This window comes from Pseudophryne corroboree, chromosome 4 (assembly GCF_028390025.1).
Source record: "Pseudophryne corroboree isolate aPseCor3 chromosome 4, aPseCor3.hap2, whole genome shotgun sequence".
NCBI lineage: Eukaryota > Metazoa > Chordata > Amphibia > Anura > Myobatrachidae > Pseudophryne > Pseudophryne corroboree.
In genome coordinates this window covers 380,845,069-380,865,767 of record NC_086447.1, presented here as the reverse complement: position 1 = coordinate 380,865,767, position 20,699 = coordinate 380,845,069, and the positions used below count along the sequence as shown (strand labels likewise).

At 41.5% G+C, this 20,699-nt stretch overlaps 2 pseudogenes; both read right to left on the bottom strand.

The window, feature by feature from the left end:
* Positions 1-11,690: 11,690 nt before the first annotated feature.
* On the bottom strand, positions 11,691-11,809 carry LOC134913834 (5S ribosomal RNA; annotated as a pseudogene).
* Positions 11,810-18,574: 6,765 nt separating this feature from the next.
* On the bottom strand, positions 18,575-18,693 carry LOC134913150 (5S ribosomal RNA; annotated as a pseudogene).
* Positions 18,694-20,699: the final 2,006 nt, after the last annotated feature.

Genomic DNA, 20,699 nt, shown 5'->3' with positions numbered 1-20,699 from the left:
AGCTATTGGCCAGCAGATTGAGAGCCCGGAATGCGCACACTGCTATCCTGGCTATTAAAGACGACAACGGTTCCCTCCAATACAACCCGGCGACTATTAACTCTATTTTCAAGAATTACTATGAGCGGCTTTACAATCTGCCTGACACCTCATCTTCCTTGAACTCGACCCACCCCACGACTTCTGAATACTTAGCATCCTCTGACCTTCCCTGTATCGACTCAAACACCTCTTCGGGCCTCGATAAACCCATCACCCCTGAAGAAATCGACCTCGCTATCAAATGTCAGAAGCCATCCAAAGCCCCAGGTCTGGACGACTTTCCGATCTCCTACTACAAAACTTTTCAGCACGCACTACTTCCTCACCTCACTACAGTATTTAATCTGATTCTGGACGGGTACCCCTTCCACTCCCACACTACTAAGGCTATCATTACTATGCTTCCAAAACCCGGTAAAGACCCCCAGCTTCTTTCTAACTATTGGCCTATATCCCTTCTGAACTCTGATTTGAAAATCTTCGCTAAAGTATTGGCAACTAGACTTAATCCTATTCTTCCCTCGCTCATACACCCTGACCAGGTAGGCTTTGTCCCGTCTAGACAGGCTCTTGACAATACTAGACGCGTTGTCGACATCATTCACCACATTAACCTTCACAAGATCCCATCCTTGGCGCTCGCCCTGGATGCGGAGAAAGCCTTCGACAGGTTCTCATGGCCTTTCATGCAGCTCACTCTACAACGTTTTGGCTTTCAAGGTAAATTTCTTCAGGCCATACAGGCCTTATATCATAACCCCTCAGCATCGATACATTCCAACGGGTTACTATCGGATCCCTTCAAAGTTTAAAATGGAACCCGACAAGGATGTCCATTATCTCCCCTCATATTCGCACTTATCATTGAGCCCCTCGCGAATCGCATCCTGGCCAACCCTGACATTTCAGGGATACGTATCAATTACACCCAGTACACCATCTCCCTCTTCGCCGACGATATCCTTTTGACATTGAAAAACCTGACTATTTCCCTCCCGAATCTCTTCCAAGAATTATCCACATATGGCAACCTCTCGGGTTACAAGATTACCCAGACAAAATCCGAAGCCCTCTCCTTACACATCTCCAAAACAACTAAATCTCACCTACAAAATAATTTTGACTTCTCCTGGTGCAGACATTCGCTTAAATATTTAGGGGTTTCTATCACCAAATCTTACAGTTCCCTTTACAGAGCCAACAACCCCCCGCTCATTGCTTCTATCCTTAGAGATATTCATCAATGGGAATTCTTCTTTCTCTCGTGGGTGGGACAAATCAACACAATAAAAATGAATGCCCTCCCCAAACTCCTATACTTATTTCAAACGCTCCCAATTCCGACCCCCCCCCCCTCAGACTCTTAATACCCTTCAATCTTCTCTTTGTAAATTCATTTGGAACCATAAAAAACCCAGAATCCAGCGGGATATCTTAGCCAAACATTCCCGGAACGTCGGCCTAGGCCTTCTCATCCTCCAGCGTTATTACGATGCGACTAGGCTGAGCCAAATCATTGCCTGGCACGCCCCAAAGCATACTAAAAGGTGGGTAGACTTGGAGAGTAATATGATGGGAGTCCCATCAATCTCATACTTGCCTTGGCTCTCTGGACAACAATGCTCCCAACTTCCCTGTCCTTCACCCACGATAGAATTGACACTCAAATATTGGAGGAACCTGAATAAAAAATTTAAATTGTCCACCCAACCCTCCCCTCTGACTCACATCTGGAACAATCCAGCATTTCCCCCGGGGCTCTCCGAAGGAATGGCCCGTTGTTGGATCTCTGTTGGTGCTACTAGAATTCATCACTTCACAGGGACACACGCCATTAAATCATTTGCCGATTTGAAAAGCACATATGACTTACCCAATTCCCTGTTTTACCAATATCTTCAAATTTGTCACTTTCTCTCTTCTCTACACTTACCATTCCCATTACCGGTTCCCACACCTCTTGAAAGATACTGCATTTACAATCCTACAGAGAGGGGCACTATCTCTTTTCTCTATAAATCCATCCTCAACCCTGAATCGCCCCCCTCGAACCGCACGAGTTAGCGTGGGAAGCAGATCTCGGGCAACACCTCGGGGAAGATTGTTGGGACACAATTCGCACCGCGATCTCACAATGCTCCATAAACGTGGCTATACGTGAAAACTTATACAAAATATACACGAGATGGTACTTGGTGCCAGATCGGCTGCACAAGATCTATCCTGATACATCCAACCTCTGCTGGAGGAACTGCGGTCAAGTGGGCATGTTTTATCATGTTTGGTGGACCTGTCCGGTCATAGCTCAATACTGGGCGATGATCCGCACGCTCTTTTCCCAACTAATTGACTTTCCGGTGCCTCTTTCGCCCGCTAACTTTCTTCTCTGTACTCCACCCGACCACGTCTCTAAAGACTCGAAAAAACTGACCCTCTTTATCTCGTGCGCAGCCAAATATCAAATAGCATGTAACTGGAAGAACCCCGATGCTCCCAACCGTCAGGCGCTAATGAACAGAATCTGGTTTGTCGCAAACATGGAATATATTACTAGCCTACAACACAACACAGTCCAAAAATTCCACTCTACCTGGCTTCCCTGGTATAGGTATCACGACCAACTCCTCCCAGGATTAAATTAATTCCGGGTCCCATTCTATAACTGCTACCTTTCCCCCTAACCCTCCCCCCCCCTTTTTTTTTTCTTTTCCCACCCCTCCCCTTATTCTCTTTCTATTTCTCAGGCCTCCGACTCACAGCAAAACTTTTCTTTTTCTCCTTGCCTCTACATCTCTTGATTTCTTCTTTCTATCCTACCCTTCCTTTCTACTTTACACATCTGTCCCGCCAAATATTTACTGTCTCCATTACAGCTCGGAACTCTGCGAGCTCACTCCTCTTCCTGATTTTACATCTTCCTGTTTTACAAAACCCGTCTTCTTACTTATTTCCCAAATCTCTAGATAAATCGTTAACATATTACACTTTTCTCCTTTTTCATTACTTCTTCGGAAAAACTTTATGTATCTGTATTCACTCTGACCTTTCAGCCACCTGTTCATTGATTATATTCCTGTTGTGTTATCTAATGCTGAAATGTTTGTTTTGCTCTCACAATAAAAACTACTTGATTCAAAAAAATAAAAATAAAATATGAATAAAATAAACAAGACACACAGGTAAGCTCACATGAGTGTAACTGGGACTCAAAGGTATGCTTACAGGCGTGTAACTGGGAGCTGTGAAAAACAAAAATAAGGCATCAGCCACAAAATATGTAAAAAAAATGCAATTAAAAAAAATGGAAAAAAAAGAAACCCACGAGATTTCACAAAATAAGTCTCCAAACTCCATGGAAGGAAAATATCCAATCTCGATCCTGTGTTTGATCCACCAGTTTATTTGTATCCCAGCATTAAATCCGAGATTAACTTAATCCCTGAAAATGGAGAAGGGGGTAAACCTTTGGAGGCTTTGGCCCCTAGCTTTTCAGTTTGTCCAGTACAGTGGTAATAAATAATTAAATATTTGCTTGGTTGAAGTCCTTTCTGTTGCACACCAATATAGGAGTAGAGGTGAAAGCCTGTGTGTCTTTCCTGATTGCATGTGCCTCTCTAATTTTTAATCTTCTTGACATTGTCCTCTTCCTCTTTCCTCTTCTCATAATGTGAAAAGTCATCAAATATGGAGGTGGTATATTTGTAGCTAGCGATGACTCGGAGAACTTGGCGAGCTTTTTCCAGGGGAACCACGTGTTTCTGAAATGATGGGTTTATTAAACTGTGCATGTCCTGTTTAAAGAACATATGGGTGGGTGGGAGGGCCCAAGGACAATTCCATCTTGCACCACTTTTTTTCTTTGCATTATGTGATCTTTGGGGCCTAGTTTTTAATACTGCCATCCTGTCTACCACAGGAGTGCCACTCCTAGATGGGCCAGATGTTTGTGCCGCCCACTTATGTCGCTTAACTTAGTCATCCAGCGACCTCGGTGCAACCTTTTGGCCTAAAAACAATATTGTGAGGTGTAAGATTTACAGACTAGACTGGAAAAGAGTGGAAATTAATGTTATTGATGTTAATAATACTGTAGGATCAAAATGATTCCCAAATTCTGTGATTTTAGCTGTTTTTATGTCTTTTCCAAAACTCATCCAGATCCAATACCAAAACCTGGAAGGGTAGTTTTGGCAAAACCAATCCATATATATATATATATATATATATATATATATATACAGATTTGTGCAGCACTCCAAACTCACAGAAGCGGATAACACCATAGCTGTAGTATTTCAATGTTTCAATGCAATTTAATAAGCATTTTCATCAGGATTTACAAGCATGATAAAACAAAAACATACGTTTATACACCCAAGTGAACGCTGGAATCACTCTGCGCATGATGGATGATGTCATCACACCCGGCGTCAGTCGCACCAAGTGACGCGTATCCAAGCCCAGTGCCCCGTCACCATAACAACACTAAACAACAAAGAACGTACAGTTTACCTATGACATCAAAATTGATCCTCATCTATCTTGAACTAGGAATTAAGCATAAATAATGTATAGTATATCAATATAGGGTGGTGTTATACATGTATAACTAACCAAAACAATCGTATAATATAAATCCCATGGCAGGGTATAATGAAATCAAACTGTCAACCATCATCTATATAGAAAAAATGGATAACCCAAAATATCAATACTACACACTATAACAAATTACAATGGACTGTGATATCACTACATGTATCCCCATCAATTTTTTTTTTTTTTTATAAATCTGTTTTATTGAGATTTTACAGATTAACAAAGCAATAAGATATCAGGTGTAAGAGGTACAATAGGCATGAAATGCAGGTGACATGCAAACAAAATGAGTAGCAGAAACAGTAATGACAAGCAATAAAGTTGCATACAGTGTAGTGGCGACTATAACAGGCTCCAGGTCAAAAAAAAACATAGACAAACAACCAGTCATATTTTAAGACTCCGAGGGTGAGGCCTGCTATATTTGCCTTTGACAAAACAGATAGTACAATTCTGTTTAATAATAAGCCAGATATATCAATTAAGCTAAACGAAACCTGGGTGGGGTCACACATAAGGGATAAGAAGGGGGGGAGGGGGGGGGTATTGCTAGTGTTTATGTTCAGCTATGATGATGGAGACTATAGCGAGAGCTGTCGGAGCAGGTACCATTCAGTCGACTCAAAAACCGTAGATATGTGAGCTTGCGTGGAAAGCGGGAGCGAGTCGATATATTTTTCCCATCTAGCATAGAATTTAACAACATCAGTATCAATGTTCACCAGTGCAGATCTGCGGTCAAAATATAATATTTGTAACATTTTCCTGTGTACTTCTGATAATGAAGGTTTAGACCTGGAGACCCAGTGGGTGAGAATGATCTTTTTAGACACTGTGACCAGTATGGTAAGCAACGGTATATGCCTTTTTTCTGGAGTACCTAAGTCCCACTGAGAGAAATTGGCACATAAACAAGTTAGAGGATCAGGTGTGACTCGGGTGTGGAGCAGATTATTGATACAGGAGAGTACCTTACCCCAGAATTTCCTAATGTGACCACATTCCTAGAAATTGTGATAGAAAGTTGCTGAGTGATAGCCGCATTTAGGGCATTCCCCTGATATCAGGGGGTTGTATCGGGCATGGTGAATTTGAGGGACATAGGCCCTTTGTAAGGTTCGGAGATGGACTTCCTGTTAGTAAGCAGAAGACAGAGTTTTCATAGTGGAGCAATAAAAAGTGCTTAAAGCTGTAGAGTCAGTAAGGGAGGGAATATCTTTCTGCCATTGTGACAGTAACATGGACCATCTGGGGGACGAGGTTATGTCAGTGAGGAGGTTGTACAGCATCCTAGTGCGGAAAGGAACACGTTCACACAAGTATATCACTGATTGTATTGGATCTGGGGGGCCAGAGGGGAGTGAGGAGTGACCCATGGGATGGAGAATGGAGGTGAGATAGTGTCGAGCCTGTAAGTACATATAAAAATGTGATTGTGTGATGTCGTATTTATCTTAGAGGTGAGAGAATAAAACAAAATTTCCCCCCGGGTCATAGACCTTGGAGGAACATGACAGTCCCTTTCCCCTCCAGAGTTTAAAGGTAGAGTTTGTGAGAGATGGAGGGAACTCAGGATTACCCCAGAGAGGAACTTGCAGAGTGAACATGTGATTCCTGTGAAACAATTTGTTTATTTTAATCCATGCATAGTAGATATCATGGAATAGTGGGGAGTCAAGAATGCAAGGAGGGATAGATTTCGGGGTAGAATGAAGGAGTGCACTGGGAGAATAGGGAGAAAACATGGACTCGTCTAGAGCGGGGTCCGTGAAAGCATGACCATCCGTCAGCCAGTCGGCAGCCCAACAAAAAAGGGCGGACAAGGAGTATGAGAGAAAGTCAGGCAGGCCGACTCCCCCCGCAGCATGGGGAGCAGTCAGTTTTTTGAAGGCTATGAGGGGTCTTTTGTCTTTCCAGAGGAATTTGGTAAGGATCTTGCGAATGTAGGCCAGGTCTTTCATGGAAAGGCAGATGGGTAACATCTGCATTAGATAATATAGACGTGGGGAAAACACACTTTGAAGAACCGCCACCCGGCCCAAGAGTGAGAGGGGCAAAAGTTTCCAAGAGTCAGGGGTAGTGGTAAGTTTATGTAACATGGGTGTGAAGTTGGCCTCATATAGGGTGGATAAGTCTGATGGCATTTGTATTCCTAAATAAGTGATCTTATCTAGAACAGTTTTAAACGTCAGCGTCAAGGTAGAGGCAGGTTGGGCAATGGATGTATGAGGGGTCCCCAGGGGTAGCAGCTCAGATTTGGAAACATTGAAACGATAGCCCGAGATCTACCCAAAAGACGATATGAGGTGGAGAATCTCCGGGATGTAGACGTCAGGATCAGAAATAAAAAGAAGCATATCGTCTGCGAATAATGCCACTTTGAGCTCCACGTCACCAACCCGGATCCCCTGGAAATTCCTGGATGCTCGTAAAGCTATCGCCAGAGGTTCCAAAGCTATATCAAACAATAAGGGAGACAGTGGGCATCCCTGCCGTGTACCTCTACCGATTGGGAAGGGAGCAGACAAAACCCCATTACAGGATACCTGGGTTTGGGGATGTGTATATAGAAGTTTAATCCAGTCTATAAAAGCCGGCAAGAAGCCAAAACGTGCTAGGGAATGATATAAATGGGGCCATTCAACCAGATCAAACGCCTTCTCCGCGTCAAGGGAAAGGATATAAGCGGGGTCAGAGGAGGCGGAGGATGTCTGAACCGCTGACAACACACGTCTGACATTGACTTCCGAATGCCTGCCCCATATAAAGCCCGTTTGATCTGGGTGAATGATGTGGGGAAGGAGCAATTTTAAACGATCAGCCAGAATCTTGGTCAGTAACTTATAATCAAGATTTAGTAGGGAGACTGGACGATAGGATCCCGGGAGGGTGAGGTCCTGCCCGGTTTCGGTAGAAGTTTAAGGATGGCCGAGTTGAAATGTAGGGGGAGAGTTTGTGATGCAAGCATGGAATTAAGTGCATGCATCAATGGGGTCTCAAGTTTTGTCAAAAGCAGCTTGTAGAAATCAGCAGAGAAACCATCAGGTCCCGAAGCTTTGTCGCAATTGAAGTGACCAATAGTCTGGCAGATCTCTTCCAGTGTAATCGGGGATGTTAATGATTGGCTAAGCTCCGGAGATAATTTAGGTGCCGCAAGGAGTCCCAAGTATCAGGAGAAGCAGGATCTCCAAGGGAGTCCGGGGGGAGGGGGGCGGGCGGGGAACCGTTGGAGAATAGAGATCTGTGTAAAAGGAGCGCATGACTGCTGAGATCTCGGCATTGGTGGCAGTCAATCTGCCCGAGTCTGTCATCAGTGGTCGTGTAGTCAGGGGTTAGAAAGCAACTTACCCATTTTGTTTCCAAATTTGTGGAACCGGTAACAAACATTAGTGTTAACAAGAATTCATCAAAGTGTGTTTTTGCCAAGAGATAATTATGTTTAGTGATATCATTTGGCATGGACTTGGACTGCTGAAAGGCTGAGGTCAGGGCTGTCTGGAACTCCAAGTAGTGCTCAGTGTGTTTTCTGCGAGAACTGGCCACGTAAGATATTATCTCCCCCCCCCCCACAGTACAGATTTGGCAGATAACCAAAAGAGCATGGGATCAGAGTCTGCATGTAATGCATTATCTGAGGCATATGTTTCCCAGGCAGCTTCAAGTCTATTTCGAAATTTCAAAGACTTGGATAAGTAGGAGGGGAATTTCCACAGTCTGGGGGAATCCTGCTATTCCGAGATTTGGATAGAGGCCGTCACGAGGGCGTGATTGGAGAGGGATATTGGAGCTATGAGAGCATCCACTACGCTAGGAAAGAGGGTGTGAGATGTGAATATGTAATTCGGGATAGGGTATGGTGAGCTGAGGATAAGCAGGTATACTCTCTATCAGTGGGATGGAGAGCCCTCCAAACATCCACCAAGGAGAGTCTATCTGCGAGTAAAGGCATTACCAATTTTGGGAGGGTTAGGCCTTTAGGAGGAGTGGAAGATCTATCCAAGAAAAGGGACGTTACCAGATTAAAGTCTCCGCACATTATGATAGAGGAGGAAAGGTGTGGGGTCAACAAGGCAATGAGTTATTGGAGAAAACTCTTGGTATAGGTAGATGGTGCGTACACATTACAAAGTGTCAGGGGTTGTCTGTAAATCTTAAGGGTCAGTAGCACCGTCCTACCCGATGCATCAGAACGAGTTGTTAACTCTTCATAGGGAATATGCTTTTTGATTAGGATGATTACACCTCTAGCTTTTGAGTTATAAGAACTAGAACCTAGAACAGACCAGCCTAAGGTGTTTAATTTTACTACTTCAGCGGGGACTAAATGGGACTCTTGCAGGAAGGCTATGTCAACGTTTTGTTTATTGAGATAAATGAGGATTTTCCTGCATTTCGCTGGTGAGTTGAACCCGCCTACATTCCACGAGCCAAGCGTCAAAGTAGGCAAAGTGCTATCACAGCTTTCAACATCGAAATAATACAATAGATCATAGGCTAATGCTGCGGGGGGGGAAGGGATGTAAGGAAAGAGGGGGAGGGAAGGAGGGGGGAAAACAGACGAAAAACACAACATGACAGTCCTAAATAGCGAGACCAAAGAATCAGTGGTGTGAGCAGTGAGGAATCTACACGCCAGGAGGACTCAGGACTTCCCGTAAAACAAATTAGCATAAAAAGAGATTTAAACCATAGTAACATAACAGCCAGTAGTGGAGTGTGAGGGAGGAGTTCCACCCGCCCAACCACATCCACTGGGAGTAAAGAGAAAGTGGCTTTGCCCTGCACATATATGAAACATAAAACATGCATGATAAGCAGGGGATGATGGTGGTGGCCCTGTCTTATGCAGAAGCACAGAAGAAGAAATAATTAACCTAATGCTCCGCAATAATAAGAGAACCAGCGTCCCTAGTAGTCTGGGTAGTGCCCACATCGTAATATGCTGGGTTCATCAGTAGCAGGGACTAGGGAGCTACATACAATTACTAAACATGTTAATAACGGTGAGGAATAATAACATGAAACATGAGGTATGAAGATACAGCATGAACTAGCAGAGGAGGATTACCGTATCATAACAGAGCATAACAAGACATAACGAAGGCTCATGAGACAATATAACATTGAGAAACAATATCGCACAGTTCGGCTAGGAAAAACCTTCAGGTGGATGAGGTAGCTGGTGGATCGCTGATGTCAGTATCCGGGGGTAAAGGGAGTTATTTTAGAAAAGCATGGGCGTCTGCTGGGGAGAGGAAGTCTTTATAGGAGGAGCCATCATAGATACGTAAATGGGCTGGATAGAGCAAGCCAAACTTGCGGCCCTCTGCAACGAGTTGGGAGCAAATTGGTGAGAATGCTTTCCAGGCCCTCGTCAATTCCACGGAGTAGTCCTGTAAAATAAAAAGCTTGTGACCCTCCCATTGCAGGTCCTTGATACGTCGTGATGCAGACCAAAAAGCAGTCTTATGTAGAAAGTTCAGGCAGCGGAACAACGTGACCCTCGGACGGGGCTTATTCGGGGTGGGGGCAGGACCCACACGGTGTACCCTCTCAATCACCAGGTCTCGACAGTCGTGTTCAATTCCTAGAAGGGTGGGAAGCGTAGTACGGACAAAATGGGCAAGGGCTGGTCCTTTTACTGATTCAGGTAGGCCCACAAGCCTGATATTATTTCTCCTCAATCTGTTTTCAATATCATCGAGTTTGTTTCATATGTGATAATTGTCTGAAGTCAGCGATTTCACAGCCTGCTGTAATTCATCCATATTATGCATGGCAGCTCCCAATTGATTTTCAGTGCGGGACTCACGATTCTGCAACTGCTGCAGCTGCAGTGTGATATCAGCCAAAGCCTGAGTGAGAAGGGGGGTCATGGTGGACCGGATGGCGTCCACCATTTCAGCATATGAGACCGGGGCGTTGGCGGCACGCTCCGACAGAGGCACCGTTACTGCAGCCACCTTCTTTGGGGCTGGGGAAACCGGGTCAGGGCCAACATCAGGGGTCATAGACCCCACCGCGCTGCGTTTTTCTTGGCACTGCGGCTGTGCGCCAGCCGTGGCTGCGGGCATCACAAAGCGGTCCATAAGGGTCGCGGGTGCGGGCGGGTGCCGTGCAGGGCAAATGGAGGCCGGCAGCGGCCTTTAGACGGTAAATGTAGACGGGTTGTGGCGGAGCTCCGAGATCTGCTGCCTCACGCCATCAACCCGGAACCGGAACGTATCCCCATCATTTACATCAGGGACTATATAAATGTATCTTAATTAAATTAATTTATCTCATTAATCGCTTGCCTGGCATGGTTGCATCAGATGTTAAGTGGGGTTTTTTTTGGAATCTGCACTGGTCCTGATTGCACATTAATTGTCATTCAATTGTTATATAACATGTTATGACATATATTTAAGCAAATATAATAAGACCAACATAAAGCTACCGACTTCGCCTAATAAGGCTTTTGAAGTAGAACAGGGTTGGTGGTGCTCCCAGACATTAGTTCAAAAACAAACTGATAAGGGATTGTTTTGCAAAGAGGCAAAAAAGAAGAGGACTATTATGTCTCTCAGGGGCACACTTAATTTTTATAGAATGGTAGAAAAATGGAATAATGGAAGAATTGATGAGAGAATTTATAGTTAGTATATAGAATTAGATAAAACTTAACTTTTAATGGTATTCACAGACGAAAAAAATTTTTTTAAAGCTGTGTATCAGCAGTGTAAATTAAAACAAGTATTAAACAAGATTGTAGTGACGATGAATTAACGTGTGACTCACTTTTATAGAGAGGGTGACAGGAAAATATCTGTAAACCCACTGATTTGAAAGCGAGTGTTTGATGTTAGACGTTTGTCAAAAGCGAAAATATAATATTCCTGTTATCTCTGTGAAATTATGATAATAAATACACTTGTGTAATCATAAGAGAGATAATAGGAAACCGGCTTAGATGGATCTGGACTCCTATAAATAGGGTCAGCTGAGGTAGGTGAATGGAAGGATTAATTAAGATAAAATATGCTGATCAGCGGCGGGTATAATCCTTAGTGCTACAGTACCCGGTATTCCCAGAGGGTCACCCTTTCTGGTACTGACCAGGCCCAATGCTGCTTGGCTTCCAAGATCAGGCAAGATCGGGCATATCCAGCATGGTATGACTGTAGGGAGTCAAGAATATACCTATCAGCATAGGCAGTGGCCGGTATTGAAGGTGACAATAATACACCTGCACTATGTAAACCAAAGCATGTGGACTAGAGAATTCCAGCATACGGATTGCCTGGACGATTAACCATAAATCAATGGTTAACCAAAAGTTGCTGACAGGTACAATGATAATCACTTGATCAATATAATGCAAAAAAGAGACTAATTCATAAACGCAACTTATTAATTAGAATAAATTCATATGGATTAAAGTGCAAGAGCTGCAAAGGCAGCTATCCAAAGGTTCTATAATTTCACATAGAGTAGTACAACGGCTGATCACATAAAATATAGTGCGATGACTGATTAGAATTCGCGTAAATACAATAAATTGCAAGAGCGACTGTACATTAATTGCTAGAAGCCGCCTTGGTGTCACACTGATTGTTTTGTAAATAAGTATTAACAAAAAATGTTAACAAAAAAATATAATATATTAACAAATAAATATAAATGTTAACAAAAAATGTGTGCTGACCCGTATATTTAAATAGAACAGGTAATCAATAATCCAGCATACACAGAGCAATTGTAGATATATCAAGTAAACACAGCTCTCCTGCAGTAAAAATGCAGAAAATCAATAGTTACCACACTGTTGGAGGCTAATACATGCTTCCCTGTATAGAGTAAATATCACACATATAAGTGAATTAATTAATTAATGGTGTTAACAGGGAATTTAGTTAGTGGTTGATAAGTGGTTTCCCTGCACTTAGTAAGTGCTCTGTATGTAAACCGTTACCATAGAAACCAAGATGCAGGTGTTAAACCCTGCACCGTAATTGCTGGGGAGACAGATCTGTCAGATATTAGGTTTACAATTGCAAAAAATGGTTTCCCTGCTCTTGGTAATTGTCCAATGTGTAAGCTGTTACTATGGAAACCAATTGGCAGGTGTAGTGCCCTGCACTGTAGTAACCAGGGAAACGGACCTATGTAACGCCTTGTAAACAGTATGAAAATTTCCCTATGTTCCAGTAATGGGTGCACAGGGAGGTATTGTAGCCAGGGAGCTGATTCCGCTACAGGGAGCGGTCAAATACTTGCTGCGATGCTGAAGGGGAGTCCGTCCGCCGGAGCCCCGTCGCGGAGGTCCCGGAAGTCGTGTGCCGGACCGGAAGTGACGCGCGTTTCGCTGGGAGGAGCTTGTTCACACGATCGTCTGATCTGTGAGCCCTCCATGTGTGTCACTTAACAGGAGCTTTAGCCAATAAGCTTGTGAGGAGGGATGATGGACATATTTGAGAGCCAATCTTTGATCAGTAGCGGGGAAACCAGAGATTGAATGAAAAAGGCACTGTAACTGCTGATTTCATTAAGAGAATTGCTAACAGGCTGTCACTTAGCTAAGTAGTACTTTGGAATAATGTTGCTATAAAGCATTTAAATATATGAAAAGTGGCATATGAGAGCACCTAAATAGATATGCACTGATAGGTATTCCTAAATGTAAAAAGCAAAGAAGCAGCTGGACATAAAATATACTAGGGGTCTGGAGGAATCTGAAAGGAATAAATCTTAGAAAATTATTAAATTATTATTGTTAATGCTGAGTGCTTGCTGAAAATATGTTGAACTAACCTAATCAGAGACAAAGGTGGGAATGATTAATAAATAAGACAGTGTTGTGAAAAAAGCGCTGTGAGAATAGAAGAGTGTGTGGAAAGGGACAGTTTGTGAAGGAAAAGGATGTAATTTGTAAGCGTAGGGAAAGTTAAACCTGAAAACTGTTAAAAGCAAAGTGATGTGAAATGATGGGGATTAATTTGTGAATGTGGTGTGAGTGGGTGTGCCTTGAGCGGTGGTGAATGAATGTGGAATGGGAGAAGTTGGTGAAAGTAAACAAGTAAACAGATAAAAATAGTATAATAAAAAGAATGTGGAAATGGAAAAGTGAAAAAAATGAAAAGAAGGAAAATGAAAAAAATGACAAAAGTGAAAGAAATGTAAAAAATGACAAAAATGAAAAAAATGACAAAAATGAAAAAGATATAAAAAGTTAAAAAATAATGACACAAATAATAATAATAATAATAATAATAATAATAATAATAGAGAAGTGATAAATAAAAATAAATATAAAAATAAAAATGTATATAAAAATAAAAAATAAAAAATAAAAAATAATAAAAATAAACAAAGTATAAAATATAAAATATATGATATAATAATAATAATAATATTAATTATAGAAGTGATGATGATAATAAGGTATAATGGTGGATGGGAATGAAAAGTAGGATGGGGGAAAAAATTAAATTAAGAGAGGGAAATGAGTGGGGGCCTGGTTTTGGAGATGAGGAATTATTTGAAAGTAATTGTGTTGTTGGAGGAGAGAATGCTATTGGAATCATGAGTGGAAAGTGGGCGTGGATAGGGTAAGGTTACTGGTGAAAATTGATGTGAAGGAAACGAGGTATGAAGTGAAAAAAATAGAATAGTAGTGAAGAGGCTATTGTGTAATTGAGGGTGATGATACCATTCTCTATGTATACTAATTAGGCAGTATCACTGTAGGAATTATTGTATAAAATTGCTGGAAATATTTTTTGAGAAACATTGTGAAGATTGTGTGGATTACTCTAAAAATACACTGTAATTAATGTATTCATTGAGACCATTGGGGGCTATTGTACCAAGTTTAAAGGTCCATTCGCTTTCGTTCTTTAGTAATGCTCTTGTGATGTTACCGCCCCTAATGCCCAATTTGATCTGTTGAAGACCAAATATTTTAAGTTCCTTTGGTGAGCCTGCATGATATTGGAGAAAGTGTTTTGCCACTGTAGTTAATTGTTTAAATTTTTGTTGGTCTGTTTTGGCATTTCTGACTGATCCAATATGTTCAAGAGCCCTTTGCTTCAGCATACGGGTGGTCATACCCACATATTTTTTGTCACATGGGCAGGTGAGGCAATAGACCACATTTGTGCTCTTGCAGTTGAAAAAATTCTTGATTTTTATTTTATTGTTGAATTTATCAACTATTTCTGGGTTTGTAGAAATGTGAGTACAGGCCTTACATTCTCCACAGGGATAAGTACCTGTGATGGTGGGATTCCTTGTGGGTTGCGATGTATAATGGCTCTAAACTAAGTGATCTGCCAAGTTTGGCGAGCGTTTCCAGCTCATGTCAATAGTGTCCTTTAATCTCATCGCTAAGTCATTGTCCGATAGTAGTACTGGCAAATGCCTTTGAAGGATTCCTTTGATATCTCTCCACTCTTCGCAAAATGTGCCCACGAATCTTAGGACATTGTCCTCTTTATCCGAAGGTTTGTCGTGAAACAATAGTGTCTCTCTTGGGATTTCTTGAAGAGATGATTTGGATTTCTTGATGAGTCTTGAGCTGTACCCTCGTTCCTTAAGTCTCTTAGACAGATCTTTGCATTTCTCCTGGTAGACTTCTTTGCTAGAGCAATTCCTTTTTAGTCGCAAAAATTCGCCTTTGGGGATATTTTGAATCGTGGGTGGGAAGTGGGAACTTTGTTGATGAAGAAGGGTGTTTGTGGCCGTTTTCTTTCTATATAGTTCTGTAGAAAGCATGTTGTCTTTTCCTTTATATATCCTCAGATCAAGGAAAGAAATGCTTTCCGTACTTTGTTCATGTGTGAACTTGAGATTCAAGTTGTTAAAGTTCAGGAACAGTAAAAACTGGGAAAGTTCTTCTTGTGACCCTTCCCAAATCATGAGAATATCATCGATATAGCGTGTCCAAAGAATAATGTGTTTTGTGAAATGATCTTGATCTTCATGAAAGACAACTTCCTGCTCCCACCACCCCAGGAAAAGGTTGGCATAGGTAGGGGCACACGCCGCTCCCATGGCTGTGCCCCTTTCCTGGGTGTAGAAGAGGTTGTTAAACGTGAAGTAATTTTTGCGTAAAGCAAAATCTAGGAGGGTTAGGAAAAATTTGTGGAAGCTATCCAATCCGTCAATCTGTAGGAAATATTTGACAGCCCTGATGCCCAGATCATGATCGATGCTTGTATAAAGGGCTTCTACATCTAGGCTTACCAGTAGATGGTTGTCCTCCAAGTGGATGTTTTAAATTTTTCTTAGTACATCTGTTGTATCACGGGTGTAAGAAGGTAGAGTGGTCACATAATCTTTAAGATGGACCTCTAGAAAGGTGCAAGCCTTCTCTAGTAACCCTCCATTGCCCGAGACTATGGGGCGTCCTGGTGGCTTGTGTAGGTTTTTGTGCACCTTAGGTAGCAGATAAAAAGTTGGTACTCTAGGGTGTTGGATTTTAAGAAAATCATATTCAGCTTGTGTGATCGTCCCCAGATGTCTGGCCTCTTCTATGATCCTCATATATTGTACTGTCAAATTTTGCGTTGGATCAAAGAGACTCTTACTATAGCAGTTGGTGTCATTGAGTTGCCTTTTCGCCTCTTTCTCATACATCTCTTTCGGCCAAAGTACTACATTTCCTCCCTTGTCCGACTGTTTAATTATTATGTCTTGCCAAGATTTGATTTCTTTTAGGGCATGTCTGGCCTGCGGGGACAAGTTGCCTGTGGTTCTGAACTTCCTTTTTTTTGTGTAGAGTGTGTCAAGGTCTTTGGATACCAAATTGATAAACGTTCTTACCTCTGGGCAGACAGTCTCGTTAGGGAAGAAAGTTGATTTTTTTCTGCAAATCTGTCGTTGTGTAAGAGTCCTCTTGGTAGTTGCCAAACCGGACAGTTCTTCCAGGCTATTGAGTGCTTCTAATTCTTCCGGAGATCCAAGGCCCATCAGGAAAGGATTTGTTCCAGTTTCTATGTTGGTTTCTTGATTGGCAAAAAATTTTTGGTAAGTAGAAGTTTGCGTCCAAAGAGATTAAGGTCTGTCTGCCATTGAAATCTGTCAAATTTTTTGGTTGGCGAAAATGTGAGTCCCTTTTCGAGTACTTCCTTATGCATGTTGGAGAGGATATGTGTAGAGAGGTTAATTATTTGAAGGCGGTCAGATTTCAGTACTGCTTCCGATTCCTCCGTATGGGGTATCGGTTTGGTGAGGGGGAGCCCCATCTTCCTCTTCCTCTTCTTCTTGCTTCTTCGGGTTTTTCTTTTCCTTGTTTTGAGCGACCACGAGATCGGCTGGTCTGTTCTAAAAAATGAGCCGATGAGGCTGGTTGGAGTCTTGTAGAGGAATAATTGCTCCGATCTGGGTTGTATTCTTCTAAATACTCAGAGCTGGATAATTCTACCTCAGAAGAAGAGGGGGTTCCTTATTGAGCCGAAGGATTCTCCCTCCTTGTTGGTCTTGTCCACTTGAAGATCTTTCCTATATTGAAGTCTCTTTTGTCCCTGAAAAATTTGTGTTTCTTCCGTTCAATAATGGTATTCTCATAGGTATCGAGTTCTTTTTTCAATTTTTCAAAGGACGTTTGAAAATTGGCATTCTGTTCCCATTTTTCCAGTGCTTTACTCAATTTTTCTATTTCCCTGGTGCATCCCTCTAGGACCAGATTGCTGTGTTTAATGAGTATCTCCATGAGCTCATGTGAGCATTTGAGTAGGCTGTTCTCCCACTCCTGCCTTAAAGCATCTGTATATAGATCAAAGGATGGGAATAATTTAGGTCTTAAGCCTCTCGGTGTGATTTTCTGTTTGCAGTAGTTTTCTAGGCTCGTTAGGTCCCAATTGGTTCTGGCTTGTCTTTGTAAAGTATATTTCAGTTTAATAAGCTCATCTTCCCAGGTTCGTTCAGGGTCAGTAGAAGTCACCTCTGTAGGAAAAATGCTATCTAAATCTTCAGTCCTGCGTTTTGTGTTGAGTTTGTTCTTGAGGCTAAAGCTCATAATGGTTATGAATAGCTGATGCTATTTTATAACAAATAAATAAATGATATAGTGGTTAATAATCTGAAGATAGTGGTTGGCTATAAATTAGTTGGTGATCTAAAGATGACAACACGTGGAAGGAGTTTCAGTATGTTAAACGGACAATCTTGCCGTGCTAAATTCCTATAGCTGAGACAGACCTCAGTAAAGCAAACTATGTTAAGTGGGTTTTTTTTTGGAATCTGCACTGGTCCTGGTTGCACATTAATTGTCATTCAATTGTTATATAACATGTTATGACATATATTTAAGCAAATATAATAAGACCAACATAAAGCTACCGACTTCGCCTAATAAGGCTTTTGAAGTAGAACAGGGTTGGTGGTGCTCCCAGACATTAGTTCAAAAACAAACTGATAAGGGATTGTTTTGCAAAGAGGCAAAAAAGAAGAGGACTATTATGTCTCTCAGGGGCACACTTAATTTTTATAGAATGGTAGAAAAATGGAATAATGGAAGAATTGGTGAGAGAATTTATAGTTAGTATATAGAATTAGATAAAACTTAACTTTTAATGGTATTCACAGACTAAAAATTTTTTTTTAAAGCTGTGTATCAGCAGTGTAAATTAAAACAAGTATTACACAAGATTGTAGTGACGATGAATTAACGTATGACTCACTTTTATAGAGAGGGTGACAGGAAAATATCTGTAAACCCACTGATTTGAAAGCGAGTGTTTGATGTTAGACGTTTGTCAAAAGCGAAAATATAATATTCCTGTTATCTCTGTGAAATTATGATAATAAATACACTTGTGTAATCATAAGAGAGATAATAAGAAACCGGCTTAGATGGATCTGGACTCCTATAAATAGGGTCAGCTGAGGTAGGTGAATGGAAGGATTAATTAAGATAAAATATGCTGATCAGCGGCGGGTATACTCCTTAGTGCTACAGTACCCGGTATTCCCAGAGGGTCACCCTTTCTGGTACTGACCAGGCCCAATGCTGCTTGGCTTCCAAGATCAGGCGAGATCGGGCATATCCAGCATGGTATGACTGTAGGGAGTCAAGAATATACCTATCAGCATAGGCAGTGGCCGGTATTGAAGGTGACAATAATACACCTGCGCTGTGTAAACCAAAGCATGTGGACTAGAGAATTCCAGCTTACGGATTGCCTGGACGATTAACCATAAATCAATGGTTAACCAAAAGTTGCTGACAGGTACAATGATAATCACTTGATGAATATAATGCAAAAAAGAGACTAATTCATAAACGCAACTTATTAATTAGAATAAATTCATATGGATTAAAGTGCAAGAGCTGCAAAGGCAGCTATCCAAAGGTTCTATAATTTCACATAGAGTAGTACAACGGCTGATCACATAAAATATAGTGCGATGACTGATTAGAATTCGCGTAAATACAATAAATTGCAAGAGCGACTGTACATTAATTGCTAGAAGCCGCCTTGGTGTCACACTGATTGTTTTGTAAATAAGTATTAACAAAAAATGTTAACAAAAAAATATAATATATTAACACATCCATATAAATGTTAACAAAAAATGTGTGCTGACCCGTATATTTAAATAGAACAGGTAATCAATAATCCAGCATACACAGAGCAATTGTAGATATATCAAGTAAACACAGCTCTCCTGCAGTAAAAATGCAGAAAATCAATAGTTACCACACTGTTGGAGGCTAATACATGCTTCCCTGTATAGAGTAAATATCACACATATAAGTGAATTAATTAATTAATGGTGTTAACAGGGAATTTAGTTAGTGGTTGATAAGTGGTTTCCCTGCACTTAGTAAGTGCTCTGTATGTAAACCGTTACCATAGAAACCAAGATGCAGGTGTTAAACCCTGCACCGTAATTGCTGTGGAGACAGATCTGTCAGATATTAGGTTTACAATTGCAAAAAATGGTTTCCCTGCTCTTGGTAATTGTCCAATGTGTAAGCTGTTACTATGGAAACCAATTGGCAGGTGTAGTGCCCTGCACTGTAGTAACCAGGGAAACGGACCTATGTAACGCCTTGTAAACAGTATGAAAATTTCCCTATGTTCCAGTAATGGGTGCACAGGGAGGTATTGTAGCCAGGGAGCTGATTCCGCTACAGGGAGCGGTCAAATACTTGCTGCGATGCTGAAGGGGAGTCCGTCCGCCGGAGCCCCGTCGCGGAGGTCCCGGAAGTCGTGTGCCGGACCGGAAGTGACGCGCGTTTCGCTGGGAGGAGCTTGTTCACACGATCGTCTGATCTGTGAGCCCTCCATGTGTGTCACTTAACAGGAGCTTTAGCCAATAAGCTTGTGAGGAGGGATGATGGACATATTTGAGAGCCAATCTTTGATCAGTAGCGGGGAAACCAGAGATTGAATGAAAAAGGCACTGTGACTGCTGATTTCATTAAGAGAATTGCTAACAGGCTGTCACTTAGCTAAGTAGTACTTTGGAATAATGTTGCTATAAAGCATTTAAATATATGAAAAGTGGCATATGAGAGCACCTAAATAGATATGCACTGATAGGTATTCCTAAATGTAAAAAGCAAAGAAGCAGCTGGACATAAAATATACTAGGGGTCTGGAGGAATCTGAAAGGAATAAATCTTAGAAAATTATTAAATTATTATTGTTAATGCTGAGTGCTTGCTGAAAATATGTTGAACTAACCTAATCAGAGACAAAGGTGGGAATGATTAATAAATAAGACAGTGTTGTGAAAAAAGCGCTGTGAGAATAGAAGAGTGTGTGGAAAGGGACAGTTTGTGAAGGAAAAGGATGTAATTTGTAAGCGTAGGGAAAGTTAAACCTGAAAACTGTTAAAAGCAAAGTGATGTGAAATGATGGGGATTAATTTGTGAATGTGGTGTGAGTGGGTGTGCCTTGAGCGGTGGTGAATGAATGTGGAATGGGAGAAGTTGGTGAAAGTAAACAAGTAAACAGATAAAAATAGTATAATAAAAAGAATGTGGAAATGGAAAAGTGAAAAAAATGAAAAGAAGGAAAATGAAAAAAAATGACAAAAGTGAAAGAAATGTAAAAAATGACAAA